At 31.7% G+C, this 18,891-nt stretch overlaps 2 protein-coding genes across 3 annotated transcripts in view; one reads left to right on the top strand and one right to left on the bottom strand.

Moving 5' to 3' along the window:
• LOC133184776 (uncharacterized) overlaps positions 1–18,891 on the bottom strand; it is a 232,884-nt gene that overhangs the window by 64,034 nt on the left and 149,959 nt on the right. The gene's annotated exons all lie outside the window — the stretch shown is intronic.
• Positions 1–18,891, top strand: part of LOC133184745 (potassium voltage-gated channel subfamily KQT member 1-like) — a 47,041-nt gene that overhangs the window by 9,890 nt on the left and 18,260 nt on the right. The gene's annotated exons all lie outside the window — the stretch shown is intronic.

The raw sequence follows: 18,891 nt of genomic DNA, 5'->3' as shown, positions 1-18,891 counted from the left end.
TGCAATGCTACAGCGCATTGACTTTTAAAATTACTGTCAACCTCTGGGACCCTCTCATGCTGTAAGCTTTGTAATGTCATTCGACAACAGATGCATCCATAAATTGCTCTCCATGAAACACGCACGAAACGGTAGATTGAATGACTGATTAAATTTTACAATTTTTTTTTTTTTAGAAATCTGTAAGGAACACGCACAAGATTATTTAAAACAGCAGATCTGTTATATATGATTTTAGAAAACAATCGATTGAATCATTTAATATCATGATCATACTCCCAGTGCAATGCTGTGGTATGCTGTTTCATTGAATGAATAACATATAAGATATTCGGAATGTTTTCTATGTTTTTCAGTATCCCCAGTTTGTGGACCATATGCTGTCGCCAAAATCAATTTCTTTATAAATTGTTTTGTAACAAGACGTTATAAAACGCAACAAGATATCTATATTTTTAATCCTACTATCAATATCATTTTTTTGACATGTCATAGCTCATTTCTCTAATTTTTGTTAAGATGTGATGCATGCTGAGAATTAACTTTTAGTAAGCAAATACCATTTACTTCAGAAAATGCCCATATTGCATGTAGAAGAGCTATTTACAGTTTCTCAATTGACATACAGAAGAATAATTTTAACCTCTCTCTCTCTCTCTCTCTATCTCTCTCTCTCTCTCTGGTTTATCTTGGCCTATGACTCCTCGGTTGTCTAATCATTATATCATTTATTCTTGGAAATCGTTCATCATTTCTTAACATTGACAAATTTTCCACTTTACTGCACCGATTCTGTCAATATATGTAGTCATTACATATAAATAAATTTATTTTTCTGACAAATCAATTCTGTTCAAGACGGGAATGATTTGGCCCTGTATTCATTTTCATATCTATTTTTGTGTTCAACCAAAATCTTATATTCCTGGGCAATCCTTTTTACACGTTGACTTTAAAATGGTTTTCAAAAAGTTTCTAATTTAGCCTGATACTTTAGACTTTTATTTCTTGCTTTAGATACATTCTACTTAACAGTTGTGAGACTTTTATTGTGCGATAGCCGACTTGGAATGTGTGTGGTAGTCTTTCGTTGCAAACTAAAATATAACACAAATATCAACGTTAGATAATCCTTTAATCTTGTATCACATAGGAATTGGAAACATGACGTATTAAGTATAATGAGGTTAACATAAAGCTTTACAATATAATCAAAGAACAACTTTCACAAAACCTGCACCTGTTACATTAATGCATTACGTAGGATTAACGTTTCAGTTGCATTTAAAAAATGGCAGGTGTACAATAAGAATTCATTTGAAAGCATAAAGACATATATTCTCAGGATATTTCTGATATTATGCTATATGTCTATATTTTCAAAATTCCTTTAAGATTTTCTATATTGCAAATAGTAGAAATCATACTTATGGTATGCAAAATTCACAAAAACGAGCTACGTTTTACAGCTAATACTGGGTTTATCTAATTGTAAATAAAAGTTTACAGAGCGTATACAATAGTTAAGTAACGACTTGTTAAGTATAGTTATCTGTTAAACTATTAAACTACATTTAACGGTGTTAGCTATACTTAACAAATGCTAACCAAACTTTATCTGCAATGAATAAACCTTATAACAGTAGTTTTTGTTGTCAATTGTTAACTATAGTTAACTTCCATAAACCATAGTTAAAACTTGTTAATAATAGTTTCACTAATATCACATTCGTTAACTTTAGTATGGTTAACCATGGTTCGTAAACTTAAGTTTTCAATTGATAAACCTAGTTTTTCAACCGGAAAACGATGTTCATTTTTTATAAGGTTAATGGCGGATCATGCATATCAAATTGTTCAAAAACATTAGGACAAAATAAATAAATATTCTCTCCTTTTTGAGTTTATATAGAAAACAGTATACGAATCATGATTGTTAATATCCTTATTGTACAATAATTGTCATTTACAATAATTGTCATTTACAATAATTGATGAAGCTCAGCATGTGGTAAATAAGGTGAGAAAAAGACAAGAAATCTTGTAGTACTTAATATTAATAAAAATTATGAAAATTGTTCTGCACAAGTATATGATTTGTAATTGACTCTATGTATAACTTTTAAGGTATCAGCCATCTTGATTATGTCATCTCCATTCACCATAGAGCAAGACGTATATTTTTGGATGATTTTTTAAAGAATAATTTTCCCACTGATTTGCACTACTAAAAGACTTGTGTCTTTCGTTATTCCTGTCTTAAATGTTGCAGATTTTTTTTTATGCTGCACAAAAAATAACGCTTTGAGTGTAAAATACAAAGTTAAGGACAGTAACTGGTTTTGGGGTTTTTTTTTCATATATCATCACTGAATGTGATAAGAAATGATCATATTGCTAGTGGTATCATGTTTTAATTTAAAAGTCAGAAAAAGACACCTTAAAACTGAAAAGAGAAAAAAAAGATTTGTTCTTCTTTTATTGATTATTTTTATATTTGTAATATTTCTAACAATGTAGTGTTGGCTTTTTATCGACTAGTAACAATAAACTCTTGGTAATCAGAGAGCAATGTTTCTCAAATTTCGTAGAATTTTACTGATTTTTTTAAATAAGCATAACATTTCAATATATATATTTTTTTATTTGAAGAACTTTCTAAGTTGAAGTTTATAAAATACATTGTATTTTCAATTTTAAGTCTAATGGAGATCGTATCACTTATATAAAGGTTATTTTGCTTTTAATAAAAATGAAAATCACACTTTAGCCAATGTAAATTATGCATGCAAAAGTTTCTAAATTTTAGATATTATTATAGCAAGAAATATCAGAGATAAGGTCAAAAACCTTGGTTCCAACCGTAAGGACTTAAGGATAATATACACATCATTATCACTTTCTATAAGGCATAGTGCTTTGACATTTACGATAAATGATGAACTTTACAACAGTCTTCTTAGTATGTGGTAAACTCTACCGAAGGTGTGGACTAATTAGTCCTTCACGTAATTTTCACCAATTTCCAAGAATTTTACAAGCAATAGTGTTTGGCTATTAATCTTATTTTCTGTTTTATTGAAGGGATTTAACGCTTCGTATTTGTTACATTTCCTTTTTTATTTTAATTTGATGATTTACGGTGGTTCTAACAACTACTGAAAGTAATTAGGTACAGTCGATTTTGATATTTGTGTGAACGTTGTACTACGTGTGCATTTTTTACATCACACATTATGCTAATAATTGATGATAACTTTATTTTGGTGAATTACCGTTCACTATGAAATATGAAGATAACGAACAGTTTTCAATCTCGAAATTCCAATGAAACCATACGAATTTGGAGCAAAGCAAACACGGACCTCAAAATTTAGAGGTGGAATCAGGTGGCATGGAGGAGTGAGCATCTCCTGCCGACCGGTCACACCCGCCGTGGGCTCCTTGTCATGATCGGGAAACAAAAACCGGAAATATCCGTAGACAGTTCAGTGTATAAATAATGGCCTAACAATCAGTATGAAAAACGTCAGTCAGTATTTGACTCAATGACAAGTTGTATGTACTGACAAGGTCAGTGTATCGTCCGAAAAACTTGCGAAAAGATGACTTCAAACGAGACTGTTGATATCCTTGTTTCGTCAACTTGTTTGTCAATAGCTTGCCTCGTTTTAGAAATTGTTCATACGTAGAGCATGCTCTTGCGTATTGAATCAACTCAGAGACATAAACCCCATATGCAGGTGATAAGGGTATATTGCTGCATAAGTAAGGGAAGTTGACGATTGAAAAGTTGAAGTCATCACGCTTATCATAAAGCTGTGTTGTTAGGTCCATTAACGTCTTTTTTCTAGTAAAATATCTAAATATGAAACAGATGTGTCCGAATCTGTGGTATCTTTTATTTCAAGCTCACTGGGATATATCGAGTCGACATATGAATGAAAGTAACTATTGTTAATTGATAATACGTCGTCGATATATCGAAATGTCAAATTGAAGGCCACAGCAAGTGTTTTCTTCATCTCAGGTAGAAGTTTTTGAATAAATTCTGCTTCATATGAATACAAAAATAGGTCTGCTAATAAGAGGGCGCAATTGGTGCCCATAGGTATTCCAACAGATTGTTGGAAGACCTGACCTCCAAAAACTACATAGATATTGTCAATCAGAAACTCAAGCATCTTTTTAATATCACCTTCAGAGTACTTGTGTGTACAATCAGAGTGCTTTTTAACAAAATAATTTTGTAAATGACCAATGACAAGGTAAATAAATTTACGAGTTCCATTTTTATTGAAAAAACAGCTGTCTATGATGTCAAAAAGCCTGGACGTCAATTTATCGTGGGGAATGGTTGTATAAAGTGTTGAAAAGTCGTACGTTTTGATGCTATTGATTTTAGTAAAATTTTGTGATTTCAAATTTTCCAAAAGTTCTTTGGAGTTTTTAAGTATCCACATCTGATTTACACCACTTCTCGAATATACTGTTGAACAGTACTCCTGAAGTTTCTCCTTCATTAAAGTAAATATTTTAGTGAGGAGTAACGAAAGAGACTTGGTAGAACATTTACTGGAACCCGATATGTATCTTTGTTTGTAAGGATTTTTATGAAGTTTAGGAATCCAGTAAAGGTATGGTAATTCAAATTCATTTTGATTATTAATAGTTTTTGTAGTAAATCTAAACTCTTTAAATTTACCATATTTTGTCAAAGATTCGTCTTTTTTAGGTTACATGGGATGATCTAATGAAACCTTTCTATCTAGCTTATTGCGTTTTGCAAAGTGAGTAAACTTTTGAACATTTCTGGTTTCTTCATTGAAACTGCTGAACCAATTTCAGCTAATTTTGCAATGTAACATCTACGAATAATGGGAAACAGAGATTGTGATTTCAAGGTCCCCCGTAGGTCCTATAGAAGAAGGGGGGGGGGGGCAAAACCACAAAAATATATGCAAGCTTCAAAAATATCATTTATTACTGGACAATAAATCGGCAAACCAGCAGCACGATTATTATGATAAACTGATTAAAACCCTCTTCCAGAATTATGAAATTAATGTCCCCTTGGTTAATGGTTCATGTTCCAAAGTGGGGCATAGTTAGTCAGATATCTTTACTTATGGACTTCTATCAGGCAAACTGCTTGCATGATAGATCAGCCAGCCCTTAACCGAAATTATTGTCTGTTGGTTTTATGGTTTAAGTTCCTGGGTAGTGCTAAGTTGGTCATATATTGAATACACATTAAACATTTAAAAATCGTGTTTCTTACTCGTGGATGTCTGACACGCAAACTGTTTGCATGATTGTATTACACAACTATCCCTCTACCAAAAAGTTGAAGATCCAGAATTCAGGACGTATGGTACTAAGTTGGACATACATGTATAGTGCAATACATTAAATTTTTCAAAACTCTTTTCTTTCGTTTTACCATTATAGAAAACTAGCAGGAAAAGTGTTTAAATGATCATAATGAGCAATCGGCCCTTTAGCAAATGTTTAAGCCCCTAGATTCTGATCCCAGTGTGGGGTTATGTTTTATCATATACATACATGCATATACATTTTTATACAGTGTACCTTTGAAAATTTTCTGACCATTTAGAAAGCAAACGGTTTCCACGATCGCAGAAATCAAGGTTTATTTTGCTAAACTGTGAAATTTGTGTCCCCAGGGCTCATGCATCAGGGAAGGGCTAGCTTGATCCAATATGTATCTATGTATCTAAACTTAATTCTTTAAAAATCTTTACTCCTGAGCTTCTGAAAGATTAGCTTTATGCAATGTGATAATGAACATGGAGCCCTCAGCAAATTGTAAAATGTATATCACGAGTCCAGAGATGATCACTGCCCCTGAAAACTCAAGATGCTAGGTGACCGTCAATTCCCATGGGTCTCTTGTTTATCCTATAAAATGAGATAATTCTGTGTGTGAAAAAAACCCAGAGATTATTGTGCTTTTTCTGCCCCTAAAGCAATAATTTGCTCCCATTGACTCGCGAGATTTCAATATACTAGTATTATAAAGGGGTGTGAGTGATTATATGACAATTGTCATTTGGGAGTACATGTAGGTTTCAGTAAGAAAAACTTTAAGAAAAAAAACTACACTTCTAGTGGATAAATATTTTAATATTTGAGAGAATTCTACGTGATTGCTTTGAAGACAAGTTTTATACCACTTTTAAGTCTAGAATGAAAGGGATAGGAAAATCGATTGTTTGGCAATAATGATCCTTTTTCTTAGGAATAAATATAGAGCACGGCTGCTCGAAGCCATTCCGATTTTGAAGTATGAGCGGACAGCAGGAAACATTCACATTTCTTCTTTGTAAGGAAGCTGCTTTATTTTTTGATTTATTTAAGAAGTTTCTTAAGTCCTCTTATTCCCACTAAATTGAACTCTACAACAATAGAAAACTTTTTTATGACATAGGTTAAGTAAACGATAATAATTAACTCTTATTTACTGCATATCATTAATTAAGCTTAGGTTTATCTACAGGTACATCTGTACATATTTCTTAACACAAAATGTCAATTTATGAAAAAAAAAGAAAAAAAGCACACTTTGTGTTTGTTGACATGCTTAAAAAATGTAACTTTTTTAAATCAAATTAAAGGGTGGAGTGAATAGATTGTTTTACCATATGCGAACATCAGTCCACCTCGATTGCATATTAATTCGCTCTACTTATATTTATTTGAAAAAGGAGAAGAAAGTACTTTCAAATCCTAACTAACTATCTAAAAGATGTTCTGTACGATGCCTGTGGCAATGACGTTATTTGTCTACGTCATAATGTATATTCGGCTTCTTTAAAGTATAGCTAAAGCAACGTGTACTAAAATATTATCTCCCTATGGTAGACGAATCTTGAAAGTTTTGTTTTCTTACTTCTCTAATTAAATTGCGCACACCATCCTTTTTCGCAGGTGTTACACTTCGAAAATACTTGCATGTTTTGCAGATTCTGCAGTTCCAAATAAGCATTGGCTATATTTATATCAACAACGCAAACCGATATAAACAGTGTTCTTCCTTTACCATTGTATCATAACCCTTGTACTCTGATATTACCATGAAACATATGGCTCTATTGTAAACTGTGCAGGATCGGGGGTAAAAGATGCACTCACTAATACGGAATAAATCAAGCAAAAAGACGATTAACTTTCTCGAATTTCCTTCAATACTGAATGTGCATACGAAACGTAATTGTGTAGAAATGCATAAATTACTATAAAAATCAGACAAGCAAATGTCAAGGTATATTGATCTTTTTTTCTTTTTTTTTTTAATTCTTCGATGACAGGCAAGTTTCCTACCACAAAATGTCAGGATGTCTTAATTATTCATATTTTTCACGTTAAGAGCGTAAAGTTATGCGGGCTCTATTGTAAAATTGACAGTCACACGCTGTGTTTCTTAAAGTAATTTGTACATGTTTTAGTATCTTTTATAAGTAAAATGCGTAATGCTTGAATTTTTTTTAATTCATATTTTATAAGCGTTACCGATTTCCAATACCAAAATCGTAAAACTGGCAATCAGATTAGTGAAATTCGAACTGCATTCCAAAATCAGATTGTAGTTCGAATTTACATATACATATAATGTTATACATATACAAAATTTACACGTGGAGTATAAATTTTGATTTTACAATCGACATTTGTATATCAAAAAATATAAAAATCAATTTCCTTAATTTCATGTCTTGGGATTTAAACTATTAATCTTTACGACCGAGTTCAAAGTTGAGGTTTGTTCCGAAAGTGGGCTCAATCAGCAACCAATCAGACGAAACAAAAATTTCTTCTGGCGAAATGTTGTCTCTTGTCTGGTTATTTTTCCGGGAGTCTAAGTATTCCGTTGGTCAAACTTCAATCTTTGCTTTGTTTTCATTTTGACTATGCATTAAAATTTCCGTAACAAGTCAAAAGGGGCTACTGTATGCATTTAAAATCTTTGTTATTACCTTTTTTAGGGATAACTGCATACAAACAACTGAATAACAAAACAGGTGTAATTTTGAACGTCAGATTTGTTAATTATATCAGTTTTGATATTCATGCCTTTTAAATCAACAATTTTGACGCAGACAGTGTTTTAAAGGGCCTACAAATTCAAACATAAATCATGCTTGTGCAGTAACAAATATTCACTTAATTGACACTTTTTTAAAAACTTGAACAAACATTCTTCCTAGAATATCAATATGCAAATCAATTAGTTTGAATTTATGGATACATGATACTAAAAATCGATTCATACACGTAATATTATTAGGCCGATAAATATCAATCCGCCGGATCACATTAAAACTGGATGATTTTAAATACCAATCTACTAGTTTTGTTTCAGAAAAAATAAATCAACTAAAAATTCACAGGATTGGGATGCATTATGTTAAAAAAATGTTTTATCACTGCAATATGAAATATTGCAGTGTTTCATGTTCATGTATGTTAATATTAGAATATGAAATATCTTTTTTCTCTCTCCGCAAGACATTAATGAAACACAAAACAATTCTCATATACGTAATTTGGGTATAATAGTAATATGTCAAATAATTAAATAATAAAAAAAAATACATGATTACAACGTTTTAAACAAAATTAATTACAAGCACTTAAACAGAGTTTAATTTAGGTCAAAGGGGAAGTTTTTAACACTCAAGAAATAAAAAAAGGTTGACATTGTCGATATGTTCTGCCATGCTAATCACCTGCATGCGTTTACGTTCACATCAGAAAAATCATCGAATTAATCAGTAAGAAAACAGAGATATAACATGATGATAAGCTACTCTGATGGAGGTCTTCTGTTATCACGTACATCCAAGAGATTTAATGCTTTACTCTTCATCTTTTTCATCTTGGAGATAAAAGTCATTTACGCTTTAACACGGTAAAATAATACAGTGTACTGTTTTACTAGATGTAGACCACAAATTTCATTTTAAACTGTTACTTTCAGATGTTTTAACATGTTTTAAATGAATGGAAAAATAGAGATAAATGGGATACTATCTCTTGAATGTCCAGGCGGTTAAATAAATAAATATTGTCTTCATGACTGCCAGCTGTGTTTTTCATTAGCTGTGTCAAAAGTGGAAAGAATTCGATATTTTTATGATTTACACTTGTAATGTCCTATTTCATTTCCACGAACAATAGCCCCTGGTGAATTTAACACGAAAGGTAGCTACAGAAATTTCGTCATGTACAAACATACCATGTCTTCTGTATTTTACAATCAAACAGATTTGAAATATAGAAAATTTCTAGTGGATTTCTTGATACTATTTTGTTTACTGTTAAACATTTATTGTAATTTTCTCCATAGAAATGTTCAACAATTATCTTTAATTATAGCTTATGACAAATATGATATTATGTTTATAATCTACCAGCACCAACTACATAAATACTTGATGAATTGCAATAGTTATAATAGAAAACACAGCGTAATCTGTCCTTGATATGGTTTTCCAATAGGTGAATGATTGGTATATATAAGCTGAACACAAGAATGAAGTTCTGCTCTTTGTAGAACTTCAAAACACATATTCACAGAAATATAAGGTCAATAGCGCTCTGGTTATCTTGCCTAATTACGTGAAAAAAAACGGCGAATTTATTAATGATGGGGAAAAAGGTTTCGAGGGTGGTAAAATGTAGGAACAATATTACGTACGTCATTGAATATAAATATGTAAAGGGGTGGCTTAAAGATCAACATTGAAGGTGGAAAGAGATGGTTATTTATCTGGTTCCCTACTTGCCAAAATAAACTACACTATAAACACTATTATGCTTGTATATTCAAAGAACACATTTAGAACTTTTCACTTCTTAATGGAACTATTTATTTGGATTAATGGTTTCCAAAAACACAAGACAGAAGTGCTTAATGTGATGGAACTCGGGAATTAGAAATCTAATTCTGTTTTATGCTACTATCCATCGAAATTTCTCGTCCAAAACAAGAATTTAATCTATCAATTCCTTTTTCCGCCGTTCACTGAAATGGCATTTGTGCCATTTGAAGTATCAAAAAAAGACAGGCTTATTTTACACGGAGAGCTAAAATATCGAGTGGAACCACGATAACGCAGCAAAAATAAAATACAAATCTTTTTAACTCCAACACACTTGAAAGAAATTAATTTTGCATTATATTTGCGTATGCATTTTTATCTCTCGATATGTTAATATAAAAGAAACTTCTACATGTATGTTCAATGTTTATAGATATTCATTTTTTTTTTTAAATCAGGAAAGATTTTATTTCAAAATTATTATTAACGAGATCATTTTTAGTTGTATCGAAATGTTACCAGCTTTAGAAGAAATTTACAATTTTAGTTGCTTATTAATTTAAACAATATTTTACTATGAATAATCCAAAAGGATTTGACAGCAGGCACTGCCTATAAAAGTCCTTTCCATATCTTTTAATTGCTATGGATCTGTGCCAGAGAAAAATATTTCCTTATCAAGACTACCGTGTCATGAGATAGAGGTTTATAAGATTTCAACTTTCTAGAGTCGCGCGGATGGAGAAAGAACTGTCACTCCCTGATCTTGCCCGGTCAATATTCGAACTTGCAACCTTGCAGAGTCATTGTCTTTCTCAAAAAATAATATTGTTCAAACCACTGGAAGTTAACAACACAGAGTCCTCTTCTTTATTCTGTGTATCGTGACCCTCAAGCAAGGTCATTAGAACACGAGCATGGTGGCTGATTTTGATCTGCTCCTGAACTTTGTAATGGAGTAACATGAGGGCTGTATTATATCTATTTCTGGAGCAATGGTTTGCACAGAACACTTACACTACAATCACAATGGGCCAAGCAAACTATTTGGCTGACTTAGTATTCACCTATATTAATAAGTCTTTCCCCATTTTGAAATCCTTTAATTGGTCTGGGGAAAAAATCGAATACGAAGCAGATTTCTTAAACAACAAGTTTTTCTTACACCACAATATGTTTTTCTGTTATATTTTTTTTTGGAAACAGAGCTGCTATGTTGACTTGGATTAACAGTGAGGTTTTAAATATATAATAAGGTTTATTTTCAAATAAAACAATTTATGTTAAAATTTGTAATTTTATTCTTGCTGTTAGAATAAATTGAATTTTTCGGTATTATACCAAAATATTTATCATTAAACTTGGAATAAAAATTCTTCCATTTTTCTAACTGCGATCAGTTTTTATCCGGAGTCACTAACATTTCCAAGTCCTTCTCTGTCTCCCTCCGCCAAGTCAGGATCGTCGCACAAGGCATCTTTTTTATTTACTCGGATTGCTCGAATTTTTACTGACGAAAGAGAAACCTCCACTCCATTAACATTTTTACGGTTTTTCTCAACTGTATGCACGTGGCATTTTTATGCGCCGCTTTTGTTTCCAATAAAGATTCATGTTGTATACTGTCGCATTATCACATTAGTGTTTTGTTACAGTATTGTGGCTGGGAGACCACTGTTGTGTAATAATTTATTGACTTGTATTAGTTTTTTCCCCAAAGCTGGTACATCTTTGTCTCCCTGCTAAATTTTTTTTGTATTTATTTTATAGTTGACAATTTTTCGTCATCGAAACGAATGATTTTTTTTTTACACATCAATGTTTTCTTTTCTTGGGGGGGGGGGGGGAGGAGGAGGGGGAGGCGCAAACAGAGTAGTAATGTTGCTTCGATTAACCGTCAGCTGTTAATAAAAATAAAAATAAGATTAAAACAAGTTTCACTTTTTGTATCATTCATAGACATTCAACAACATTCTTCTGCACAAAATATATATGATATCATTGATCACCAACATGATGTGTAATGATATGAAATGCATTTGTATCTCCACGCACTCGATCGGAAAAAAAAGTGATCAGTTTAGATTTCTTGAGATAGTCATTCTTTATAATCATTTACCTGACATGAGCCATTTTCTTTTTACTTACATCACCATATCACAAGACCACAACACTTTATCTTCTATAAGCTTTACGACAAAAGATTTAAAAACTCTTGAAATATAATGTTTATTAACTAGAATAGACATTCCAGTACATTATGTATTCAGTTATTTGAAAAATACATCTACAATACATCAAAAAATGCGTTGCAAAATATCAGGACGCTAAACTAGAAATGTATAGCATTAATGCAGGACAAAATATGCCGAAGTCGCAATAAAAAGATTAAAAAACACCTTGATCTGTGATTTATTTCAGTTCGACAAAAAATTTCAATTGCATCTCTCAGACAAATTAAGAGACTCTCCAACAAAAAAGATTCACCATGGCCTGCAAAACACATATAAAGCTCTAGGTATTCAGACAACGTATTAGACCGCAATCAGCCTCCTTAATGGAGAAGATGTCCCCGAGGTTTGATGTCATGATTGAATCCTTGGGAAATCTATTGTAGTTGAACATCATCCAAAATCATAAAATCTTTCTTTAAATTAAGAACTTGTAAAACTGATAGATCGAAAACTGGTGGTAATTGTAAAAAGATTCTGTCAATGGGGACACATTAGTGAGGAATCTTCATGCGGTAAAGTGCCTCTCTTCTTTTTAATGTTTCATCTAGTCTACTTCAGTATATAGATAAACCGGGAGTGGGAGTTCTGAGCATTACATAAATTCTATTGATACTCAAATTGTACAATTCATTGTGAGAGATTACCACGAAGCTTAGAAGTTTGGATTTGTAATTGTATGCTTTCAAATAAGTGCTTCGTAAAATCAGTTAATTCTAGAACTCGGTATGTCCTTCAGTGTTCTCAAATGTGGAAAACTGAGAACATAAAAATTATTATGTTATTTTTTTTTAAAAAAAAAAACATAACAGAAAAACACTGATGTTCTCAAAAATACAAACCAACCAGTGTATTAAAGATATTTTTACACCGAATGAGTGGCCAATGCCTTCAGAGTAAGATTTATAATGATGTAAAGAGAATTCCATTTCCAATTTGACAAGAAATGGAAAAATTATCAAATTGCTCAGTAGTGAAAGATTAGCTGATTAACAGAGAGAAAAAAGTCGATGTCTTTTTAAGACAATTTGTCCTGATGGAAATAAATATATAAAAACTATTGTGTTCCAAGGAACGCATGTGTCGCCTGCTCTATATAGCATCATTAAAAAATTTAAATAAATCTAAGAGTGGTCAGCTACTTGTTTGCTACTAGTATTATACTTCATGAATTTTTCTGCTAAGAAAAACGTCCACGGATTAAAAAAAAAAACCACTTCGATAGAATGGCAATTATCATATAAAATGTAAAATATGGTTTCCCCAACCCATTAAACCAAAATGAACAATGGAATTGAATTTATTAGAAACAAGTGCTTTTCATTTTATTCATACCTCTTTATCCATGTAGAGAGAGATTTCAGTCCTTCTTCACTGCAAAAATGTCAGTCTACAACTTTATTGTGGTATACCGATCACGATGTATTTTTTCATACAGTAGTATTTGAATTTCAGTTTGTGTGGTAACTATATTGCACAGCTTTAAAGAACAGTGTCGTGAACTCATAAACATGTAATTTTTATACATGTATGCTAGTTATCGAAACTCTGCCTCTCAAAATTCAACTTTGCAAAGGATGTGAATGGTCGAGTGGACCGTCACTATGGTCACGCTGGTATTTTTTAAATATATAATATCTTATGACAAATAGTGCACATGCTGAATAGCACAGAATCACCTCTTAAATGTCAAAAATAAGGAGTATATCGGCTATTTGAACTATTTTGAAAGTGGGTCAAGTTCAAAGACCACGAGGTTGGTAACCCTGGTATTTTACAAAAGCCATAGTGCCAGGTTATATATACAGTTCTCAAGATATATACGTTGTAGACAGACGCCGGGTAAAGAGATACCTAAATCCTTTAACCTGGGTTTTGTCCAGATCGTGTTAAACAAAGCTTCATTAAGAATAAGTTGTTCAGGCAAGTTTCAAAGCTTCGAAACATGAATGGATTGGTTTACAGTTTACAGTCAAAATGTTCATAAAATCCCAGGGATGAAGTAAACGATTTTCGAATTTCAGGTAAAATTTTGTAGAATGTGGATAAATTGTCAATAATGCTCCAGAGTCGAAAAATCTGTATAATTATAAAATTTAATGACAAAAAAAAATGACGCGAATGGCTCAAAATCATCATCTGTAACTGCAATAAAGAAACAAATTATTATTTTTTTTTGGTCAATATTATTAATGCTTTAAAATATCGCAATGTATACTAGATAAACTCACGAGAACATGAAAGTGAATTTAACCTTCACCTACTTCTATACTGTTGTTTCTTTATCGGATAATTATCGAGTGGTGCTTCTTGCTAAGCAATTGATATAAGGGATTCTTTCGGTGCAAAACCAAACCCAACGATTCAGATTATATTAATCGCTGGCACGATAATGGAAACAGGGAAAAATGTTGGCTAGGGAACATATAATTTCAAAAGTGCAGCTTCAATGATTCTCAAATTAATTCTGATTTCCCGATAGTTTGAAGGAAGGAATTTAGTCCACGTGCATGGAACTTAATTCCATTTTTCTTTAAAAACTTTCCTTGATCATACATTTAGATGACTATGCATCGTGAGGGAAGTGTATATGAATGAGCCTAAATGTATAATTCAACAATGTAGACAAATAAGCAATATTGATTTTGCAACGTGCAGTTTCGTCTTAATTATACCAATAAAGACCCAGTGATTGTATTTTTAAGCAGAAACATCCTAGTTTTCTTTCCCTATGGAATATATTCATCTTTGATTTGCACAGTGACATTTATAAATTATTGAATACCATCTGTTCAAAGCGAATTTAGTTACAATATTCAGACATTCTTTGTGGTTTGTGATGCATTAAAATCTTAATCCTTCAGCACAAAGGAGTGTATTTTCACATCCCGACGACTATTTGGTCAATGTCTGATGTCTAAATATCACCTGTCAATAAATAATGAGTTTGTCTCGTCATCATTCAGGCTTGAAATCTTTGTTTTTATTCTAATGCAATCGGTATTTATATTATTGGTAATCATATAAACCAAGTAACACTAAATACCTGTTACATGTATATTCACATGTTTTATCTCATTATGTTTATTAATTACTATTCTCTTCTGGTCGGAAAATACATTATGGTATTATTTATTTAATAAATCTTATCTTTTCAGAATACTTTTTTTTAAATAACGGAACTAAGAAAGGTACACTTCAGTAAAATTTTTCGTGCATGAAGAATTACAGAGATACAGTTAAAACTGCCCGTGCGTGAAGAATTGCACACAAGAACACAAACAACCGTGACCCATTTGCAGCATATTTATACCCCCCCCCCTCCCTCCTTGCTTGAAAGCGGAGGTCTATAGTGATGGGGGTGTGGGGCCGGCCGTATGTCAGTACGTCCGTCTGTTACGCTTTGGGGTATACATCTCTTATCCGCAACTTCTCCTATACCACTATAAAATTTAATGATACTTTCACAGAATCTTTATTACATAGTGCACTTCCTTTTTTACTTTTTGATCGGACACTTGTTTTGGGTCTCCCATACCAAAACATGGACTTAGCAATTATAAACATATAGGAGGCGGGGGTATCATTTTGTGAGCTCAGTGCTCACAGTACCTCTAGTTTCTCTGGCTTTCAAATAACTTTAAACTAAGGCCGTGACAATCCTCTAGACAAAGCATTCTTTTATGTCAAAATTCTCATTGAGAAACCATATTCTTTTACTTCCAGTTCTTACCTTGACAATGTCCAAGTGACCCTGGTTCGGGTTGTGATTCAAAACTGTATCCATAGGCATCTTTTCGACATACATGTACATACTTTCAAAATTTTCCTTTACAATTGTAGGAATCGGGCATATGAGTTTATTTACACTTTCAATCTCCGCGATCTTTAATCTGTGCAAGGAATTTGATTCTAGCTTATGAATCACATTTTGGTGTTTAACTACCTTCCCGCCAAGTATGAAATTCTAACCTTCATCAATTCTAAACCATATGGCGTTTGAATTTGCTAAAAAAATCTATCATGGCGACAGTCCTATACCAAGATTCTAATATTTCTCTGTTACTGTAATTTAATCCACAGTGATCTTGACCTTGTTCAAATCTCTGTGACCTTGACATTTTTCGAATTTCATTGTTCTCAGATTATGAATTGACAACGTATTCGTTCAAATTTTGAAACCTGTACGGTGTATTAAAAACACAGAGAAATCAGACTTATCTCAGACCTACATATTTTATGGGGTTGTCTCTCTTAGTATATTACTGATGTTTAGACTTTAAAATTTCAAACAATTAGGAAGACTAGCGACGAGAAGCACCTAAGTTCTTAAAACTTTATCTTTTTTTCAAAGACGTATCTTGTAATCTACATTTTGAACATTAATAAATAAATCCTTTTAAATATATTTCCTACAGATATTCCCTATTATTGGTGATATAAGACTTAGTATATAGTTCAAAATGACGACCTTAAAGGTGCTTTGACACAGATTTGAAGTTAATATTTTCTCAAATTTTCTGTATAATTTCATGACTTATATGTTGCTATAGCATTTCATAATAAAATATAATTAAAATCTTATTTCATCTCGAAGTTATTAAAACAGTTTACGTTTCACGGGTGTGCTCAATTTGTTAAACTCTGTACATCACAGAGCACGGACTGACAATACTGTTGAGTTGGTTTTGCTTTCGAACATTTCTACTCTAAATTATCTGGATTATAGATGTAATATTTTTCATTAATACATGACAAAATCGCTTCTTTTCTTAAATATTAAGGATAAAGTTAAAATTTGTATAAGTGCAAAGATGTGTTCATCAAACGCGTCCTGGAATTCGTAGTTCCAATTATTTCCAGATAAAATAAGTTTTTGAACTCGTAAATTTTCATATCTTGGTCATCTACAGAATGACTTTGTTAAAAATCATTCTGTTTCTACATACTACATACATTCTACATACAAGTACTTTGATGTTGATATTAAAAAATGACGGATTTCCTCGCGCCACATTCCATTATTCAGGGTTTCAGCATTTGTTGAAGCTACACAAGAGAACTTAATTCCCTACACAAAACGACTGTGACATCGACTTTAAATGTTTGCAATGCATTTCAAACGCTTCTCTGACCAAGAATTCTTGATATGAAAAGATATTTATTTCAAAGGTCTTTGAAAAGACATGCGACCGTTTTGAGTCTTTTTTTTTTACGTGCATTTATCTTGTTCTCTTAAGTCTTATATTATAGATTTTAAACAAATTTTTATGACTTCCAGATCTGTGATTTAATATTTTGTAGAAAAATAACACGGATCATCTACGACAGGCATTTACAATTATCAAAAATTTCTTTTCTGGAATTAGATAAATTTGCACTTTACACATTATTTTTCCAGTTTAATGTTCAGTTAAATTAGTAAATTGTAAGAAGAACAAAATAATTTTTATAAAAAGATACCTGACGAAAGTCATTTTCGCAAACTGTTGCATCAAGATCAGAAGAAAGATTTTGAAATTTATATCAGTATGAAGAATTGTCTATAGCTGTTTTCAAATATAAATGAATTACATGTACGTACATCTCTAGGCTGTAAATGAAATAAATAGAAAAAGCAATTGAGTTTTATTTATGAAGAATAGTTAAGGAAGTTAAATTTGTCTATAAGTCATATTCGAATATTCAACAAGAGTGTTTGAATACATTCGAATTTTCGATAAAATAGAATTAATAAGTTCTGATTTATTTTCAATATGCATTATCCAATACTCAGGACAGGTTTTGAGTCTGATTCGAAGTAAAATTGTATCCATACAATAAATATATATTATTATTGACAGGCGCGGATCATCAGATCAAACTCGACGCTTCGCGTCTCGTTTGATCTGATGATCCGCGCCTGTCAACTCGACGTGATACGACTCTTCGGATCAAGTTACTGTTGTAATGATAAATTTATTATATACCTATTTACAACCAGCAAAATATAATAAAAGGAAACTTTTTAGATCAATTACATAACTTTTATACATTAAACAAACCATTTTGTCAAGGAACTTTTTGATGTGTGAGAATAAAAACGTCATTTTTCTGTGTACTACGTCATCAGTTTCAGAGAGGGGTGATATGGATTCAGAAAACCACAGTGTGATGATCCGAAACGTCGGATCACACCGTTACGTGATTGCGTAAATTCAACAGTAAAACTGAGTGATAAACAGTTGGGTATATAATAAAGAATTCTACATTGTCAATGTTTAAATTATATAGATTTTAAATGTATACAACCAAAACAGTATTGAAAAATATATTTATTTTTATATATATACATGTAATATCGTTTTACCAAGGACAAATTGTTGTGTACAGTTAATATTTAAAGATTTAGCAAATGAAACTATACTTTTTTAATAAAGGCATGGATTAATTGATTTATCTCGGGTTGTATGCATTAATGTTCTAAAATCATTATCAGAAAATCAATTAAGTATGAACATTGTCTATGGATCCAGAGGTGTTTTTTTAAAAAAAAAAGATTTCAAAACGGTGTATCTTAAGCAGATAATTGTTTATATATGAGAAAATCAATACTTTTTGAAAAGGATCCTTTGCTAATAACATCCGCAGGTTAAGTCTATATATAGAAAATATTAAGTGAAAAAAAGGTGAAAATGGCCGGATATTCGAATCATAAATACACATTAGAATAACTTATCAAATGAATAGTATTCGTTTAAATCCATAATGAAAAGAAATATTTGAAACGACAGATGCATACTTTATATGTAAGAAATCGAACACTCTATGCACAA

The sequence above is a fragment of the Saccostrea echinata genome, unplaced genomic scaffold (genome assembly GCF_033153115.1).
Source record: "Saccostrea echinata isolate AGI-Se365-2 ecotype Australia unplaced genomic scaffold, CSIRO_AGI_Sech_v1 ptg000001l, whole genome shotgun sequence".
In the NCBI taxonomy this organism is placed as follows: Eukaryota; Metazoa; Mollusca; class Bivalvia; order Ostreida; family Ostreidae; genus Saccostrea; species Saccostrea echinata.
The sequence above is the reverse complement of the archived record's forward strand: the minus strand, read 5'-3'. Positions and strand labels throughout refer to the sequence as shown.